Source organism: Hemitrygon akajei, chromosome 10 (genome assembly GCF_048418815.1).
Source record: "Hemitrygon akajei chromosome 10, sHemAka1.3, whole genome shotgun sequence".
Classification (NCBI taxonomy): domain Eukaryota; kingdom Metazoa; phylum Chordata; class Chondrichthyes; order Myliobatiformes; family Dasyatidae; genus Hemitrygon; species Hemitrygon akajei.
The window spans coordinates 63,259,605-63,278,972 of NC_133133.1; the positions used below are offsets into that span (position 1 = coordinate 63,259,605).

The 19,368-nt window shown below is 40.7% G+C and overlaps 1 pseudogene; it reads right to left on the reverse strand.

Moving 5' to 3' along the window:
• Nucleotides 1–4,613: 4,613 nt before the first annotated feature.
• Nucleotides 4,614–19,368, reverse strand: part of LOC140733985 (uncharacterized) — a 39,178-nt pseudogene continuing 24,423 nt past the window's right edge.

Here is a 19,368-nt window from a genome sequence, read left to right on the forward strand (position 1 = left end):
ACAACTCGGTCCAATCACATTCTGACACGTGACACATGATATCACCACAACCTTCCTATTCTGACTTCTCATCATTTTGCTCCAGTTCTGATGAACGGTCTTAACCCGAAAAGTCGACTGTTTACTCTTTTCCATAGATGCTGCCTGGCCTGTTGAGTTGCTCCATCATTTTGAATATGTTACTTGGACTTCCAGCATGTACAGGTTTTCTCTTGTTCAAAATTGAAAACCCAGTTAAGATGATTATGCTTATAAATTTGTAAAGGCAGCTAAACTAGCATCACTCTTTCTTTGCTGTTAGAGAGAGAAAGCAGTATAGGAATATAATGGAGTTGACTCCACTGTTTATTAAATTTGATCTGTTTTCTGAGAAGCTCAGAAAAATTCAGCACAATTTTAGCTCCTTGTGCTCCCCATGCATTACTCTGTACTCAGTACATAGTAGAAATTACGACCAAGTGGAGACCTTTGGTTAAGTGATATTGATAGATTGTGAAAACTTGAAGAAGAATGCAGCGTGCAGAAACGTGACATTATCAGTTTTGAACTCATAAGTTTAGATAGAATAATTTCTAAATTATGAAAATGGAGTAGAGATTCAAAGATATTTTGTCTAGGTCATGCTGGACAAAGGCATGAACTGTTTCATTTGCAGGGTAGTTGCAAATTAAATCAAACATTTATTTATTTGTTTGTTTGTTTATTTTTTATTTATTTTGAGATACAGTGAGAAGAGGCCCTTCTGGTCCATTGAACTACACTGCCCAGCAACCCCCGACACCCTTGACTTAATCTTTAGCTAATTACAGGACAACTTACAATGACCAATTCACCTATGAATCAGTACATCTTTGGACTTTGGGAGGAAACTGGAGCTCCTGGAGAAAACCCATGCACTCCACACGAAGGACAGGCAGATTCCTTAAAGATGATGCCGGAACTGAACTCTGAACGCCGACACCTCGAGCTGTAATGGTACTGTCCCACTTGCTAGGCTACCATACAATTATGAGCAAATATTTTCACTTCTCACCTTATGATAGATGAAAGGTCATTGATGAAGCAGATGAAAATCATAAGGTCTTGGATACTGCCCCAAGGAACCCCTGTAATGATGTCCTGGGGCTGGGATCATTGACCTCCAACAATCCTAACTATCTTCCTTTGTGTGATGTTTAGCTCTAAACATTGAATTCTCTCTTCTTGATACCTATTGATTTGAGGTTTACTAGGGGTGCTTGATGCTAAGCTGTTTCAAATCTGCCTTGAAGTTAAGGCCATCACTTTAAAATTCAGGAGCTACAAACTATCTGCTGGTAGAACTCAAACAAGCTGAGCAGCATCTGTGGGAGGGAAGGAAATCTCAATGTTTTGAGTTAAACCCCTGTATCATGACCTGAAAAGTCAACAATTTCTTTCTGCTCACTGATTGTACTTGACCTGCTAAGTTCCTCCAGCCTATTGTTTAAGGCTCCAGATCCCAGCATCTGCAGTCTCTTATGTCTCTGCTTCAAGATTCAGGTCTATAAAGTGGAGACAGTGGTTGTGACAAAACCCAAACTGAATATCAGTAAACAACACTTTTTTTCTGCATTGTCAGTAACATCTTTCATCAGTTTTCTGATAATTCAGTCTCATCTGCAGCCTCACAAACTTCAAAATAGATTTTTAACACCTATATATGTGTAAATTAAGAGGCATTACAAATAGATGAAATAAGTCCTTCCAAATTGTAGTGTCTTCAAAATATTTCAAAAATAATCTTGCTATCGATAAAATAAAAATCTTGACCTAATTGCCAGAAGAAATGGTTCATTGCTGTACCAAGCATGAGTCTCTTGCAGTGTCAGGTTAGGCACAGAATAATGCCTCTAATCAAATTGCTATTCCAAAATGTTTATACATTGATTAATTTATGCAAGAACTGTCAGTAATGGATGACTGGAAGAAATTCTTAGGACTATTATTCCTAGTTCTGATGCAGGATCTCAACTCAAGATGCCCACAGTTTCTTTCCCTCCACAGAAGCTGCTCGGCCCATTGAGTCCTTCCAGCTTTCAGGATATGCAGTCTCTTTCATCTTCTAGTATTCTTCTGCTATCACATTTTTTTTGACAAGCAATGGGAATCTTACGAACTGTATCATAGCCATCTTGGCTTGTGAGATTTGCAATTATTGCTTCATTGTCCTTCTTGCAGAGCATCCATTTAAAATGAAAGTGCATCCACTAGGGTGCATTCTGGAGTTGAGGTATATAGCAAATAGTAAGATCAACAGTAGTCATTCTTTAGAAATGAATGTAGATTGCAGATTGAGAACAAAGGGCTTCCTAGAGCTGCAGGTTGGTGTCAATTCCAAACAAAGGAATACTCCATGTGCATGAATGTGGTCTAGAATCAGTGATTAACCTTAATGTTCATTTTGAATGTCTGCAACATGAATTTTTTTTGAAAATTATATGCAATTCAAACATTCATTAGTTCCATTTAATATCAGAGAAGGTGAACAACATACAACCTGAAATTCTTACTCTCCACAGACATTCGTGAAACAGAAAGAAAGCCCACTAAGAGTGAATGACAGAAAAAAACATAAGAATCACAAAGCCCCTGCCTGCTCCCACTCACAAGCCACAACAAGTAGCTTCAACCCTCCCCCTCCTGCTTCCACAAATTTCTTTAGCATAAAGCATCAGCATTCCCACCACTCAACATACAAGCAAAAGCAAAGCCCTCAAAGAGATATCATGGTCCACAGTCCATCAAAAACTATTGTTCACTCCAACATATGAATATTCCACAAGCTCTCTCTCTCACTGACAGGAGAGCCAGCAGTCGCTACTTCGCTGCTACAGTCAGACTGAAGTGTTGTATTTTTTATTTCGAGTTCCCCGACTCGAGAATCAGTAAATCGATTACCAAGTTCAGAGCCCTCTGACAGCCACTCCAGCTGTCTTCGATCTTCCCACTACGCTTCAGCATGTGATACCTTTGAGAATTCTTGTCCACGGGGCTGCACAGGCCCCAGACGCACCCGACTTCAAGCCGAACCTGAACATGCTGAAATGCAGCTGATCAGTGAGCTCCAAGAACAGCAACATGCCATGGTGCAGGACCGCAGTCTTTGAGAGCTACTGTCAATCAAAGATCCCAATAGGATCCAGCAACCCCGAAATGAAGCATAGTAACTAGAGAATGTCCTGCAGTTACCTTTGACCTTTAGCATATAAAACTGTCATGTAATATTAGGTTGAGCGGGCCTCTTCTTCCAAGACTGTCTCGAATAGGACTCCTGAATACTCGTTTTGATAGAATAAAGGCTTCTATATCTGCTAGCTTCAGTGTCCCTCTATTGACTTTGTCCACAGTTAAAACATTTGGGGACTCATCCGGGATACAATCATATCCCATTGTGTGGCCAGCGATCTCAACAGTCGAAGTGAGCAAGTATTTTTTAAAGATTAGTACTCATACTTAGATCTGTTCAGATCAGTGACTATGGGATCACAAAGTATCACGGACATGGCAGAGAGCTGAACTAGTAGATATGGGGGGGGGGGGGGGGGGGGGGGGGTGTGTGTGTGTGTGTGTGTGTGTGTGTGTGTGTGTGTGTGTGTGTGTGTGTGTGTGTGTGTGTGTGTGTGTGTGTGTGTGTGTGTGTGTGTGTGTGTGTGTGTGTGTGTGTGTGTGTGTGTGTAGAACTGTATAGTAGCAAATGTATCTATGAATGTGTTTGTATGTTTTAAGAATAAGTCTGTAACCTTGCAGCAACACTTTTACATGCAAAGGGATACAGCAGGCATTACGAGTCCAGACACACGTAAATGGCAGATTGCTGAGTATGTACTCTATGGTTTTAAGTATGAACTGTTTAATTTTTATCCAGCATTTATATTTTGCATAGTGTGTGAAGTAACGTGGAGATATTTGTGGGAGAGTTTATACCCATTGATATATCTGTAGGGATGGCACCGACTGAGGTTAGCCAACGTCAGGTCAAGAACATTGATGAACAAGCCAGATCTTGACCTTGATTACAACTATCCATATGCCCTTCATCCCTGGGGAGAAGCAAAGCGTTTTATCAGAGTTGCCCTCACTTAAGGTCACCTGTGAGAAAGTAGAACTCTGGGGCAAGCTTGAGAAAATGATTGAAATTTACCAGATGCACCCTGAAGATATATACGTGTTGGTAAAAGCGTAGTACTCGAGGAATATGAGCACAGTATGGCCTAGGGGGTGCAGGACGGTAGACGGCAACTGCAGAGAATGTCAGCAATGTTGCTTCATTAAGGGGGAAGTGACTGGGGAACAATAATGTCAGTCATGCAGAGAGCTGATGAGCCTGCGATGGATTAGGCAGAATGTTAATATTGAGCGTATGAGGAGTATTCAGGTTGGATAACTCAGGGAGGGATGACCCAGTCTTCCTGAAAGCGCTGATGGAAGGCCTGAGCTCAGCCCACCAGGAAGTTTTAGATTTGGGGAAAGCAGTGCGATCGACCTGCTCCGCGATAGTATCACGGGTAGTGAGATAGATCAGAGGAAGGGGGAAGAGAAGTCTTTGAGTGGCTGCAGTGCATGTAGCTGCCATGAAGTCACAGAAAACCTGCTTAGTGTGCCAGCAACTGGGGCACACAGTAAGGAACAGCTGAAATAGACACGGGAGGGTAAAGGACATGATTTGTTACAGTTGCAGCTTCTCGGACCATGGTTGAAAGCCGTGTTCTGAAAAGAGAGCAAAGTGTGAGAATCACTCACAAAATTAGGCAGAATCCACAGCAGCACCCTCTCTTTCTGATTTGACTGCTGATCAGATTATAGAGCTGGTGAACTCAGACAAATGGCTGATGGCAGCCTCTGTAGTCAGTGGTGGTCATCCAGGGATGTACACAAGAGGGCCAGCAATGTGAAATGTCAGTGGACATGGGGTTGTCAGTACCGATAACTGATCTACCTTTGCCCACAACTGGAGAGGCAACTTACATTACCAGTGTAGAATGTAAAACAATGAAGACACAGAGAAGTCAGTCCGGGGTACTTGAGACTGAAGGAATGTAGCTTCCTGTACATTTCTGGGTTCGCCCTAACAAATTCCTGGGAATAGGCACACTGAGTAGGGCAGGTTCAAAGTTCAAAGTAGATTTTATTATCAAAATATATATAAATTATACAATCTAGAGATTCTTCTGCTTAACAGGCAGCCAGAAAACAAGAAACCTGATCAAACAGGCAGGTGGGATCTTAGACTCGGAAAAAGGAGAAATAACATGGACAAGAAAGGGACACCAATCAGGTGTGTCCCACAAAGAGACACCCCTTGCAGGGAGGGGAGACAGGGAATCACGTCAGGAGGTTCCAAGGGGAGGGGCCAAGCATAGTCAGAGGCTGTTAGAAGTAGTACAGCTGCCTGAGGGGGTAGAAACGGGAAATAGTTAAGAGCAGAATGTGAACGAGTGTGCAGACATCAGCGTGAAGAGGGTGCTAGAAGAAGAGGAAGCAACAGAATTTACATGTGACTAGGAAGAAACTGCAACTGCGTGGAGACATGAAGGACCACTGTAATGAAGGTAACATATTGTAGGTTCAAGCAAAGCAGTAGTGACATATTGTGGATCAGAGAGAGCCAGAGGGAGAGAAGATAGCCTCCCAGAGCCAGGTGACCAAGTCATGGTAAGGGAGCTGGTTGAAAAGACAGGTTCCGCTCTCAGGTGGATAGAACCACAGGTGGTGCTCCAGATGAACTGCGCCTGTGTTGGTGTACAGTCCTAGAGGCAGCCAGTGGAAACACTGGGCTCAGGCTAAACTGTATGATCCACCTTCTTGTCATCCCCACAGACAGAGAAAGAGATCAAGTTTGCACAGTAAAAGTGTCATTGCAGAGAACCTAAGTGATGAACACCAGCTAACTGCATCGGTTCTGGCCACACCTGATGGAAGTAGACCCATAGCAGACATGAAGGCAGAGGACACTGAGAAAGTGTGACAGCAAGCCATGAACAACATGTTAAACTATAATAGTAACTGTACTCTGTAATAAATGGGAAGGGGTCCGAGTTACAGCAGAGACATCAGGCTCCACAACTTCGATGGCATAGCAGATCGAGAAAGAAAAGTAATTACATACAGCATCCAAAGGCAGTCACCCAAACCTAAATGGGGAGTGAATACAAGTGATCGCACCCCTCTCAGTGGTTGAGCCAATGATTGAATGGACAGTCTAGAAAAGGGGGCTGCCAGGTCTTTACATTCATTCAAATATAGACCACACTAGCCTCTCCTGCACATCGATCAGAGCATCTGAGAGATTAGTCATCAAGATTTTGACAATCTATTGTCATAACATGAGTGTGACCTATTGTCTGTGAGTCTGATACATTTACCTTACTGGTGTTCCTGACCAGAGAGTAACCACTAACAGTCAGTACTAAGCTTTCACAATCAGAGATTGAAGGGGTGAAGATAAAAATGCAATTGGCCTGCAAGAAAGGAAGCAACAGGTATACAAATGACAAAGCTACAGCTTAAAGACTGTTGGTCAAATTTCTGAAACAGTCTCTGATTAGTTTTGTGGGTATGATTAGGGGTAATAGTGTAGAGATAGTTGAACAGAGCAGTTGAGATAATTGGGAAAGGGGGTCTAAAGTACTCAACATTTTTGCTGCTGTATTTGATTGGATCCTCTTTAAAGCTTGGCCTTTCCTGGAACAAATTTATTTTTATCCAGGAGGCTAAGAGGATAGGCTGCTCAGGCATATTCTGGAGTTAAGGTGTATAGCAAATATTAAGTACAACAGCTATTCTTCAAATTTGAACGTGGATTGCAGATGGAATTTAAAACACAATGTGTTTCCTGGAGCAGCTGGTTAGGGTTAATGGCAAACAAAGAAACACTTCACATAGACTTCAGATGCCTGCATATGCATGAATGCAGCCTAGAGTCAGAGATTAACATTAACATTTATTTTGGGTGTCTGGGGTGTGGGTCCAAAGAAGGTGATGTTTGCAAACTACATGTAATTCAAAGGAAGCATTGTAACTATAGAATAGCCCTGCTGTTCATTTTGATCTTTAGCATACAAAACTGTCATGTAATATTGGGTGGAGCAGGTCACTTCTTCCAAGAGTGTTCTCGAATATGATGCCTGTATACTCATTTTGCTAGAATAAAGGCTTCTACGTCCACTAGCTTCAGTGTCTCTCCGGTGACTTTGTTCACAGCTACAACTCATCAATTATCATCTTTATATTGTGTTCCAGCCCTTGAGACCAAATTGAACTTCGCCCAAGTGCTGTATGTAGAAAATGCTTGAATTTGACATTGAGAATTGCAAGTAAGCAGGACTCTACTTCTTCGTTATTATAAATTTAATTGAACCTTAATCACTTTGGCAGAAAGGTTGCCTGGTCATTAATACTAAATAGAAAGTGTAATACCTAAGCAAAATACCATGCCTAATTTTATTATACCCCAAGTTGTTAATGTTGCCAATATTAAATTTGCTCAGATGCAAATGAAAAATAATTCAGGGAAATATATCCCACAGTCTACTATTATTTTTTTCTTGCTTCTGTTTGACAAGTAACTTTGGAAACAGGTTCAGTGAGGTGAACAAACTTATTGCCTAGAATTTGAAGCATTCATTTGTGGATGAGGAGGAGTAAACATATCTCCGATAAATTAAATGATATTTCTTCCAGTAAGATGGCAGCACAGACAGTTGCAGCAGCTTCTACAGGGTCAACCAAATGTGTTATTGTCAGCAAGACCTTACTGGACATTAAGAACTTAAAATACTGCAGGTCTACCCCATCAATGAGTTGTTCGTTGGCGGAGAAACTTAACATGCTGGTGCCTGCATCAGAGAGTCATCATAGGAGTTAATGCCAGTCTGACAGTGAGTGATCATTTTAGTCGCATTTCTTGTGATTGCAAGACCCTGTTGGACATAGCTAACATGGAATGCTGCACAAACTCAGATTTATTGGTGGATGGGCGGGGCAGATGGTGGGGAAGCTGCATGGTTTCAGTTGTAGCAAGGACTAGGCTGCACACCACTGTATCGCCTGATTACAGCTGCACAGGAGGGAGGTGTCAAAATTAATGCGCTTCACTGGAGATGGTATAGCTAGCGTTGGTCCTGCCCCCTAATGTTTGCTGGTAGAACACAGGCTATATTGTGTTCACATGCAGACTACTGCAACATTCATTGACTCAGGGTCTTGAATGATATTTGTTTATGTGTGAATCTATTTTACTAATTATCTAACATGAGTTTGCTGTCTTATAGGTGCTACATGTGCCTTGAGCTGCGTGTGATTGTTACTGCTGTGTTTTGCAACTTGGCACTACAGTTTCACTGTTTTGTTTGGCTGCACTCATGAGTATTCATGTATGGTTGAATGACCAGATAAACATGAACTTGAAAATCATATTCTTATATTTAAATGCTTCAAAACTGACAAAACATGAAAATGGAATAAAGCCAGAAAAAAATAAGTATCACAACATTGAGTCAGATTCTGTGAAGAAAATCCCTGAGATCACTTTGTGTTGTTTTTCCAGTGATTGAAACTTAAACTTGGGGGAGGAAGCTTAGTGAGCTTGCACAGAATAGCAAGATAGGTCAGAGTGTAATTTAAAGCCTTAGAAATTATGGGGTGGTCAAATGATGTACATATCTGATGTCACCTATGGAAATATACAAGGATCTGTAGGAGATTGAAAGAGACATGGTGAGGGAAAAGATCCCAAACATGGGGAGTAAATGGTGAAGATACATTTAATTCATTAGATACGTAGATGGATAATTTTGTCCTGGATGGTCTTTATTTCTCTTTAGCCATTGGGTTTTCTGAGGCTTGGAGAACTTGGTCATCTGGAATTAAAATCATGGTAAAATATCAAATTCATAGCATTTCAACATTTAAATGGCAAAATAAAATCCTGGAAATGGGCTGGTTGGGTCTTCTAACAACATCTCTCAGTTAAAAGTGGAAACAATTATGTGACAGGTGCATTGTGATTATGTTTCAAATATGTTTTTTTTTATATTTAGACCCTCTGGTGTATTTACCGGAAAAGTATTCACACAACAGTAACAGTATAATTTAGTGATTGATAAAAAAAGCCAATGATTTAGAGGATTATCCACAATACTATTCATGTCTACAGCAGCGTGATAATTAGCGAGGAAATTTATTCTGTTTATACTTTCATCTTTGTTCCTGAGTATTGATTAAGAATACGTCTCTGACTCTGTACATATATAGTTCTATTTCCCAGATGTATTAATTTATTTGTCTGTCATTCCCAAACTGTAAATTTAAGGAATGAAGATTTAAGAGAGACTTGAAAAGAAGCAAAAAAAAACAAACTGCTGTTCGAATTCGGTTCGTCAGGCAGCATCTGGAGGAAATGAACAATTGACATTTTGGATCGAGACCCTCATCTTCATGAAGATTCTTTATCTGGACCAGTCCAGATGAAGGGTCTCAACCAGAAACATTCACTATCTATTTCCCTCTAGAGGTGTTGCCTTTCCCACTGAGTTCCTCCAGCATTTGATGTTTTGATTAAGGAATGAAGATCTAGAATATTTAGCTTAAAGATGCACAAACTAGAAGAAAAATAAGGAGAAAAAAGGTGTCCTGTGCTCTTCCTGCAGTCTCAGAGTCAACTCCTACAACCACCAAGGAAGCTGAGGTGGTTTTCACAGCCACAAGTCTCACCTGCCAAGCAGAGTTATTCCCTTGTCAACAAAGATGTTAACCCATAAGAGTAAGAAATCCTCCACAGTGATTATATCTTTAGGCCTGAATGTGACAACTTAAAATTTACTGTGCTGTGGATGTCTGTATATATTTGTTGTATACTGTTTACATATTTGAGATGCATTCTCTATTGAGGTGGAGTTAATAACTATGCAGGGAGGAGTGTTGTGTATTTAATATTTCAATAGTATTTGAGTAATATTGTAAATATTTTGTTTGATTAAGTATATTTGGCCATTTAGATAATTCATTATGGGATATATGTAAAAATAAGTGCATATGTCATGGCACCCACATTACATGTGTACACCTCACTTAAAGTTAAAACAAAGTTAGGCTATCATTTAGGACTCCCTTGTGTCTTCTAATTAGTTTTATCTTTTGGACTTACGCATCATAACAGAAAGGTGAAATGTTATTGTGGTGTTCATTAGCTAATTACAAAGACATTCAGCATATGTGAAGAGGAATGTTGTGAACTGAAGTTGTGTAAAAAAGACGGAATCACCGTACTTCTGCTCATTAGGGTAAAAGAGAGCACTTTTTGAGAATTTAACTGTCTTGGTATGTCTCATTAAAATGCTCTTACAGTTTGGCATTTGTGGTCTGCTGGAAGAATTACATACTCAGCTTTGTCCCATGGTAGATCATCAACAGCAAACTTTACAGAATGCATCGAGCCATGCAAGGATCATTAAGCAGGCTAGCGTGTCGGAGATAATACTCTCAATGTTGCAGGGCCAAATCTCTAGCCTGTGCTCACTTCATTGAGGATCCATGCCAAAAACCTTACTTTGCAAGTTACCTCTTACAATTTACAATTTCTCTGACATTCATGGCTCCATAATCCTGCTCTTGTTTGTGTGACAATTTAGTTCTTGACTTTCTTTCTAAGAGGTCTAGTATTAATTTCAAGGGCTTGGTTGCACAGCCCAGAAATATCAATTTCAGGCACCACTAAAATGCATAGAAACAGAATACAACCTCTAAGAATCCTAAGAATTGGAATAGTCACTGTGTCTGAACCCTTAATTAAAATAATGGTATTATTACTAACAGTCAAGTGTTTTCCTTTATGTTTTGAAAGTTACGATTCTTGAGATATATAGTTTAGTATTTAGCTTGGGCTTGCAGGTACTTTTTCAGTGGGGATGTGGTCGAGATGAAAATCTACTCCAAAAAGATTGCACAATCAACCATCAAAATTGAATATGGCGTCTTCCTGAAAATATTTTGCTTTATTGACACCTTTTCACCATTGTAAGCGGTTAAGAAGTACTAATTTTCATAGAGACAATAAGGCATCAAATCAATTCAGAAATGTTTGGTAAACCCAGATTTTCCTGTCCTGGCACAGCCCTGTAACTGTAAGCTGCAGGTAACTTTGTAGGATATAGAAAGTAGTACAGTACTGCACCGGAACAGGCCTTTCAGCCCACGATATTGTGCCAAAACAATTAAATTAGTAATCAACTCATCAACTTTAGACAACTAAACTAATACCTTCTGCCTGCATAATGTCCATATCTTTCCATTTTCCTCACATTCATGCACCTTTCTAATAGACCCTTAAAAGTTTCTGATATAGCTGCCTCTACCACCACCATAGGCAGTGTATTTCAGATACCCATCACTCTCTGTATAAAAAGCATGCCCCTGACTTCTTTGAAACTATCCCTGTTACCTTAAATGCATGACTTCTGGTAAGGCTTAATCTAGAGTAAGGATATTCCATGTTTTGATAACTAGCTTTTAAAAGCATCTCAAGGGTCAATTAATATCAGCAAAAATGAATAGATTAGAATTCCAACATTTTCAGTCTGGCAAGGAGTGAATGGTTCCTACCAAATCTATGTGATGGCAGTTGGCATCGAGAAGAACAATCCATAACTGTCCTGGCTTTAGTGAATGTCTGCCTGTCTGTTCACCAAATCTGGTCAAAGTTAGACCTTGTGTTTATAATTTCTAAATTGATCTTGCAAATTGAAGGATGTGCAACAATCGCTGCAATATCATAAATAAGGTTTTACACAAATAAAAAAAAACTGTAATTGTGATATTTTTAATTAGTTGTATTAAACCAGTTCCCTTTGAGTTTCCTTGATTCTTTGCTTATTTTTTGAGATAACTCTGAAATGCATCATTGGCTCTTTAAAATGATCTCATTTCATTTTTATTGTACTTACACAGTGTCTCATTGCTCTAGTGTACATTGAAAGCCATCATATAAATTGCCTCCAAATTCATTAGGTCATGTCAAGCAAGAAAGCAGAGCATTGTTAAAAATATGTTCTAGGGAGCAACTTACTTGGCTATAAACTCATTAAAGAAATATATAAACAGTTCACTGAGGATTTTATATAAACAATGAAATTATAAATAAATAAGGCTCATAGAATGCTCCATAAAATTAATAGAATGAAAATTAATGCAATATTGTAGTCATCCCTGCAGAGGGAATCAAATCTCACCCATTCATGACAGTGTTAAGGAAATCCATCAACTTATTCAAAAGCCATTACAGTTTTAATATTCTGCATTTAAGCTTATTTAATGTTCAGAATGACATCCTGCCTGTAAGAGGACATTAATGAATCAATTGAAACATGGAGAACAATTCAAAGGCTTTAGTATTTAAACCACAGGGCCATCAGAGTTATAAGATTTTAGTCAGAACCCAATGACTTCTCTGTTACAAAGAGACTATTGCATTATCTACCTCTTTGAGAATATTTCATGGTTTGGATTGTTCATAGATGTAATGAAATCCAATCCCATAAGAATGACAGAGAACACCTTTATTCTTCATATCTAAAAGAAAGTGGACAATTTGAAAATAAAAACGTGTACTGAATGAGTACATATGAAATAAGTGTCCACTGGGAGGCAAATAAGAAAGCTAGAGAATGTGGAATGTGTGAAGGTCTGGATATTAGTATTATTTGAAAGCAAAAAATCTTCACTATCACTTCTACTAAATGTAACACAGACGATTAATCAGATTAGGGCTTGCAAAATCTGCAAGTAAAAAGTAGATTGGATACCAAATTGACTAAAGAAGGGAAAACTGAAGGTAGAACAAAGCTAGTTATTCAAATTGGAGAAAGTGAAAAAGCAGAATCCCACAAGGATATGTGCTGGGACTACTAAATTATTAATTTAGATTGATTTGGGCTTAGAAACAGAGCACAGTATCAAAATTGTTCATCAATTCATGCTGGTTAGTCATTGATTGATAACTACTGACTTCAGTTGTAAATCAACAAATGTTTTTTGCTTCTGGATTGCCTTGGATTTGTTAACATATAAAAGTTTATATTGACTACGGTTTCTGCAGTGATGTCGTTTTCATTTATGCAGTGATGTTGCTCTCATTTATAGATGTTTTGAAAATCATTTCTTTTTGAGTGTAGTATGTATTGAGAATGCGTTGAGAGCAGGTAACACGTCAGAAGAAAACAATGTAAGTAGACAGTGGGAGATAGAAAATTTCCCAGGAGGAAACCACGTCCATCAAAGATTTAGGAAATAACTCTGTTATGTTCATCTCAATGAGATCAATGCATGAGATGTAAGCAATTCGTTATAGACTTGACATCTGAAATAGGTGCCAGGTCTCTGCCATAATACAACGTAGATAAGAAAGAAAAATTCATTGGCAGGATCTATTAAAGTTATGGTGCTCAGCATCTTATTTCAAGCTGGATGTGGGAATATCAGCATCATGATACAATTTCCCTCATAATGTTCTAAAAGGATTATGAATAAATAATCTCTTGTAAGTAAGCAGCAGGGCCATAAGTCAAAAGGATTTTAATGTTGGACTCATTGTTAGTGAGACCAAAGAGTTAATTGTGGACTTCAGAAAGGAGAAGACAGGAGAACACACTCTAGTCCTCACTGAAGGATCAGCAGTTAAAGGGAAAGCAGTTTCAACTTCCTAATGTCAGAGGATCTATCCTAGGCCCAACATTTCAATACTATCATGAAGAAGGCACACCAGTAGCTATACTTCATTAGGAAGTAATGAGACGATTTGGTATGTCACCAATGACTGCTGCAATAGGCCCACAGCAGCTGTCATTTCATTGGTTCTATACTCAACTCTGGAACATCTGGACAGCAGAGATGCATACATTAGGATGCTCTTCATTGACTACAGCCCAGCATTCAATACTCTCATTTCCTCAAAGCCTGTCAACAAGCTTCAAGACCTCGGCTTCAATACCTTCTTATATAATTGGATCCTCAATTTCTTCACTTGGGATATGCAACAACATCTCCTCATAGTTTCCATTAGCACAGGTGCACCACGAGGCTAGACAACTGCTGTACTCACTTTATACTTATGACTGTGAGGCTAAGCACAGCTCCAATGTTATATTTAAGTTTGCTGGCATCACTACCGTTGATGACTGAATCAAATGAGGTGACAAATCAGCATATAGGAGGGAGTTTGAAAACCTGGCTGAGTAGTGCCACAACAACAATCCCTTGCTCAATGTCAACAAGACCAAGGAGCAGATTATTGATTTCAGGAACATCAATGCTCTTGAATGGAAAATTCTAAAACAATAGTAGATCCAGCCCGATCTGTCACAAGTAAATCCCTCCCCACCATTGAGCACATCTACACAGAATGTAATCACAAGAAAGCAGCATCCTCTATCCAGGACCCCCACCATCCAGCCAGAGCTCTCTTCTCGCTACTACCATAACAAAGAAAGTACAGGAGCCCCTAGACCCACACTACCAGGTTCAAGAACAGTTATTACCCCTGAACCATGAGGCTCCTGAACGAAAGGGGGTAGTTTCACTCTGCCATGAATGAACTGATCCCATTACCTACAGTCTGCTTTTCAAGGACTCATCTCATGTTTGCAATATTTATTGTTTATTTATTTGTAATTTTTTTCTCATTTATACTTGCACATTTTATTGTCTCTACACATTGATTGTTTGCCCATCCTATTAGATGCGCTCTTTCATTGATTCCTTTGTTATTCTGAGAGTTACTGTGTGTGCTCACAAGAAAATGAATCTCAGGGTGTACATGGTGACAATTATGTACTTTAGTAGTAAAGTTATTTGGAAGTTTGAACTTTCTGAACCATCAGGGAGAAGGTGCAGGAGCTTGATGATCACACTCACTGTTTTAAGAACCGCTTATTCCCCTCCTCCATCAGATGCCCACACAGCCCATGAACTCATGAGCATTATATCCTCTTCCTCTTTTGCACTATTTATTTACTTTATTTTTATTGCAACTTAGTCATTTTTATGTCATGCCAGTATACAACAAACTTCATTAAATATGGCAGTGATAATAAACCAGAATCAGATTCTGTAAATTACACTGAATTGTACATTCAAAGCCCTGCATCTGAGCTTGGAAAGGCATTGCATTCAGAGTAATACCTATTTCTTCAATATATACAGCATACCAGTTAAATTAATACCCAGTCTCCTGGTAGCCTGTTATCATGCCTACATGTCATGGCAGTCCACAATTCGATTTGGTTATGAACCTCTCAGCCAACTAGATGGTGACCAGAAGTTGATAACTACTCTCCAATGAATACTTAACACTTAACTCTGCTGCTCAAACCAAGCTCCACCCTGCCAACCACAAACTGGTCGATACTGAGGATGCTCAGGTAATTACTCTGTTTCCTTCATGCACTGAAAGTGCACTGCAAATTTCCATAAAAGAGGTCTTAAGATTTACTGTGGCTATCTGCATGCTACAGATCCATACTACGATGGGCTCATTGCCAGTGGCTGCAATGATGATGGGGCAGAGGCAGACCTGTTGAAGGCAGAGGAAGAGAAGGAGGAAGAGCAGGAGAAGGAGGCACATTATGCCATCCCTTCCTGGCCAACCTATCTTAAAAAAAATCTGATTGTTCTACTAATAAATACACCCTCTTTCCACCAGCAATTATGTCTTCCTATCTTAGAACTAAAGGGATCAAAGTATTTTTGGGAGAAAGGAAAATCTAAGTAGAGAACTTGGATCAGTCATGTTCAAATTGAATGGCAAAGTAAGACTGACAGGCCTACTCCTGCTCTTATTTTTTTATGCGGCCTGTCTCTTGTTGCTGACCAACTGAGCTGAGTGCCAGATTGGCCATAGTAGAACATAGAACATAGAATAGTATAGCACAGGAAGAGGCCCTTCAGCCCACAACATTGTGCAGATCCAATTAAGTTAGTTCAAAGTTCAAAATTTAAAGTAAACTTCATTACCTGAGTACATACATGTCACCACATACAACCATGAAATTGTGTTTCCTGTGGGCTTACTTAGCAAATCTATAGAGCAGTAACTGTAAACAGGATTAAATGCAAATTAAAATAAGTGGCAATAAATAACGAGTATGAAATAACATGAAACGAAAGAGCATGAAATAATAAGATAAAAAGAGTCCTTAAAGTGAGACCATCGATTATGGGAACACTAGAAATAGAATGAGTGTAGTTATTGCTTTTGTTCAAGACCCTGATGGATGAGGGGTAGTAACTGTTGTTGAACCTGGTGGTGTGAATCCTGAGGCACTTGTATCTGCTACCTGATGGCAGCAGCAAGAAAAAAGCATGGCCTAGGTGGTGAGGATCTTGGTAACGGTTGCAGCATTTCTACAGCAATGTTCAGTTGTTGGGAGGGCTTTACCAGTGATATACTGGGCCAAATCCACTACTTTTTGTATGCCAGCCAGTCAACACACAGTTATAAAAGTTTGCCAAGATATTTGATGACATGCCATTCCTCCACAGACTCCTGAGAAAGTCGAAGAGTTGCTGTACTGTCTTTGCAATTATATTTTTAAAATGGGTCCAGGCCAGGTCCTCTGAGATAGTTACATTACTAACCCTCTCCTCCTCTGATCCTCTAATGAGTACTGAGTCATGGACCTCTGGATTCTCTCTCCTAAAGTTTCCAATCGGTTCCTTGGTCGTATTGACATTGAGTGAGAGCTTGTTGTTATTATACTACTCAGCCAAATTTTCAATCTTGTTCCTGTATGCTGATTCATCATCACCTTTGATACAGCCCAAAACAGTGGTGTCATCAGCAAATTTGTATATGGTGTTGGAGCTGTACTTAGCTACACAGTCATAAAGTAAGTGGAGCAGGGGGCAAGGCACACATGCCTGTGGTTCTCCTGTACTGAGGAAGATGGTGGAGGAGATATTTTGCCAATCTGGACAGACTGGGGTCTGCAACTGAGGAAATCCAGGATCCAGTTGCACAAGTGGGTATTGAGGCCCAGGTCTTATTTCTATTTAATTTTGAAGGGATGATGGTATTAAATGCTGAGGTGTAATTGATAAAGTGCATCCAAATGTATGTATCTTTGCTGTACAAATGTCCAGGATTGTGTGAAGAGCTGTGCTTTGCTAGACAAATTGGAACGAGTCCAAGTTGCCACTCAGACAGGAGGTGATATGCTTCAACACCAGCCTCTCAAAGCACTTCATCACTATGGAATGCAAGAGTCACTGGCCAATAGCCTTTGAGGCTGGTTACCACACTCTTAATGGATACTGGTATGATTGAAGCCTGCTTAAACCAAGTGGATACATGCCGGAATGGGAGGTTGATGATATCCGTGAATACACCAGCCAGTTGGTCAGCATAGGTCTTCTCTACTCAGCCAGGTACACCACCTGGACTGGATACCCTCCTTGGATTCCCTCTCTTGAATGCAGCCCACATGTCATCTTCAGATACTGAGGCCATAGTATCATTGGGAGACATGGAGATGCACAATGGTTCTCCCCTGTTCTAGTGGTCAAAGTGAGCAGAGAAGGCACTGAGCTCATCTGGAAGTGAAGCTCTGCCCTCCCCTACATCACAAGATTTTACTTTGTGGGAGCTTATGGCATTTAAACCCCACCACAGGTGTTGAGTATCCCTTGTTGATTCCGGTCTACTCCAGAAACTCCACTTTGCCCTTGAGATGACTTTTCAGAGATCATACCTGCACCTCTTGTAGCAATCTTGATCTCCAGACATGAAGGCTTTTAATCAGGCTCTCAGCAGATTCTGGATTTCATGGTTAGTAATCAAATGGCTAACTAAACTAATCTCTTTTGCTTACATCTTAACTTTTTCTCACATTAATGTATCTATCCAAACATCTCTTGACATTTTCCAATGTTTTTGCCTCTACCGCCAGTCCAGGCAGTGCATTCCAGCACCCAACCATTTCTGTGTAAAATTTTGCCCTTCACATCTCCTGTGAATTTATCCCTCTTCACCTAAATGCAGGCTCTCTGGTTTTAGACAGAGCCAACCTGAGGAGGGGAATCTCTCAGGCTAAACACACGTACAAACAGAGAATTGCAGAGCATTTCAACTCCTCGGACCCTGGTGCATATGGCATGGCTTACAGGTCATTATAGACTTCCAACCACCGAGTACTGTGCCCCCGTCCAGCTCTGCTTCCCTCCCTGATGAACTCAATTACTTCTACGCTCGCTTCGACCGGGATAACAAGGAGGTCACCCTCAAAGTGGATCTCTCACCTGGTGAACTGCTTCTCTCACTTTCCACCTCCGATGTTTGCACCACCCTGAGCAGGGTGAATGTACGGAGGGCGGCTGGTGTGGATGGAATACCTGGCCGTGTGCTCAGAGTCTGTGCAGGGCAGTTGGCCGGGGTCTTCACGGACATTTTCAATCTGTCCCTGGTCCAGGCAGTTGTTCCCACAAGCTTCAAGGTCACTACTATTGTGCCAGTGCCGAAGCATTCCACTGCCACGGGCCTGAATGACTTCCGCCCAGTTGTACTCACCCCCATCATTGCAAAGTACTTTGAGAGGCTGGTTCTATCACATCTGAAATCCTGTCTGCCCACAGCCCAGGACCCCCATCAATTTGCCTATCGTACCAACAGGCCAACAGAGGATGCCATCTCCATGGCACTTCACTCTGCCCTGACCCACCTGGACTGCCCCAACTCTTACGTCAGAATGCTGTTCATTGACTTTAGTTCAGCATTCAATACTGTGACCCCCTCCAAGCTGATCGCCAAACTTCACCAGATTGGTATCAGCTCATCCCTCTTCAATTAGACCTTGGACTTTCTGACTAACAGACCCAATCTGTTAAGTTAGACAACCTCTCCACCTCCACTCTCACCCTGAACACCGGCGTGCCTCAAGACTGTGTGCTGAGCCCTCTTCTGTACTCCCATTTCACCTATGACTGCATTCCTTTACATGGTTCTAACTCCATAATCAAGTTTGCAGATGTCACCATGGTAGTTGGCCTGATCAGAGGGGATGATGAGACGGCCTACAGGGACAAGGTCCAGCACCTGGCCACGTGGTGTGCCGACAACAACCTGGCCCTTAATACCCAGAAGACCAAGGAGATCGTCGTGGACTTCAAGCATGCTAGGAGCCACATTCACGTCCCCATCTACATCAATGGAGCTGTAGTGGAGTGTGTATCAAGCTTCAGATTCCTTGGTGTCCCCATTTCTGAGGATCTCACCTGGTCCCTGAACTCCTCCATCCTGATCAAATAGGTGCAACAGCGTTTTTATTTCCCGTGGAGCATCAAGAAAGCTCACCTCTGTCCCAG